This window comes from Condylura cristata, unplaced genomic scaffold, assembly GCF_000260355.1.
Source record: "Condylura cristata isolate star-nosed mole 26May11 unplaced genomic scaffold, ConCri1.0 scaffold00001, whole genome shotgun sequence".
NCBI classification, from domain to species: domain Eukaryota; kingdom Metazoa; phylum Chordata; class Mammalia; order Eulipotyphla; family Talpidae; genus Condylura; species Condylura cristata.
In genome coordinates, this window is record NW_004567102.1 from 15,531,833 (window position 1) to 15,533,958 (window position 2,126).

Consider the following 2,126-nt stretch of genomic DNA (forward strand, 5'->3'; position numbering starts at 1 on the left):
GAGCACGCAGGCGCGGACGCCCACGCACGCGCACACTCGGGCCGCGGCGCCGCGGGGCGTCATTCTGGCCTCCGCCATGGCCCTGGGCGCGGCTTGTCGGCGAGGATTTCTGTAGCGCGACTTCAGAATCAAGTCGCCAAGTTTGCAAACGATTCCAGCGTGGGCGACTTTCTTTTTTTTTTCTTTACAAGTAGTTTATTCTCAGGTTGAGGGGGCAGTTTTGTGACATAACTTCAATACGTTCCACGTGGATCTCAAGATAGCAAGGTCAGGCAGCTGATTTTTGCCCACTCATTCAAAAGTATATGTTCCTGTCACCCAGCTTCTGTTTTCACCTTTTCTCATCCCTCGAAAGGCTGCACCCTTCTGGAGCTAACTCAGGCAAGGGACGTCCAGACCCAAATAGAGGACACACCTACTGCTGGAAGAGGGCTCTGTATAAGAATATTATTTAAGTTTCTCTAAAAGCAGCAAAATAGCCAGTGGACTTAGCAAAGCGTGACTTGCACAGGTCGGAAGGAGGGCAGTTCTGGCAGTCATCTGTGACTTGACCACCAGTTAAAGTCTTGCACGTGCCTGGCGAGGTGATACTAGCAGACGTTTGTAGGATGGCTGTCAAATTAGCCGATGCGTTTAACAGTGAGAAGGGCATGTCTGGGGCATATATGTGTAGAATGTTTTTTTAACGATCAGAGACTACCCTCAGTAACAGCCAAATGTTCTGATATGTAGAGGCATCAAATGACTGGAGAAAAGAAGCGGACGCATGAGCAGTGGGGTACAGAGAAGCTTCTCTTGGATGATGCTGGGAATGCAGATCTTTCCTGGTGGATATTTGGACCTAAATAGACCCACTCTATTTACTATATAGACTGGGGTGGAGGATTGAGGCAACACAGAGCTCTAGTGTCTTCGGTGAAAATCTTGGAGGCCTGAGCGCCAGAACCCAGCCTCTGGTGTACAATTAGAGGCCTGGAAACAGAGCAGCTCTCGGTGATAAGGTAGGCCAGTGGCTGTGCAGGTGGGCAAAGAGAGTGTGAATGTAAACCAAGTTTTCAAGGAAATTCCTATCTATTTAGTGGTGGATTTTACAGATAAATTGGCCAAAGGGGTAGGGAGAGGCGATCCAAAACAGCTGCGGAAACTCCAGTCTGTACAAAGAGAACCAGTATGAAATCAAACCAGCGTTTTGCTAGCCAGCAGTCAGACCCCACAAATAATACATAAAAGAAGAAAGAAAAGAAAGAAGAAAAAATGAAAAAAAGGGGGAAGAAAACGGTTGCTGAGTCCACTTCAAGATGGAAGTATCAATCTCGGATCAGGAAACTAGGTGAGACCTTTCTGGGAACCGTAGTTAATGCTATTCACACACATAGGAAGTAATATCACAATATGGGAACTCCCCCATACCTGTGCTAAACTAAAGCTAGCCACAACAAAGCAACTCTTACCAGTGTGATTTTTCTGTGCCATGAGAGTTCCCACCTGATAAGACATGAAGGCCAATTTTTCTTTTTCTTAGTACTTTTGCTTTCAAGATAGAATTCTTTCTGTCAAAGATTCCTAAAAGGAACTACCAAGATTTGAGGAGGCAGAAGTACAGTTTTATCTTTCTATGGATGGTTTCACATACTTTCCTTTTTCTGTGTTTAGAAAGCAGAGGTGCAGGCGTAAGTTCCACTGAGTGATTCATTCACTTATATGTTCAGTCTAAGTATTCCTTTCTTCTTCAAAGATAAGGGCCATTCAAGACAATGGGACCGAATAATCCAAGGAAGGATCAAGCTGATCCTGGTCCCTGTGACCTTTTACCCTTCCTTTAATTCTCAATAGTGAACATCTGTGTTTGGTGGCCAGTGTCTGAAAGTAATAAAGACAATTAGAGCATTTTATTTTTTCTTGAGGGAGAGGGGTTTGGATGTCAGTGTAGAAGGTAAAAACTTCATCTATGTAGTGCTGCTTTGCAGGATGAAACTAGGGTAATAACAGTTACTAGGCCTAGCTGTTTTGTAGGTCCAGGAGAATTGAGTTTAGTAATCATATACATTGAATCTGTGAGTAATTCATATTGCTCCTTTCTTTCTCTGTGAGCTTTTAAGAGATTTTTATATATACCTATTATTTGT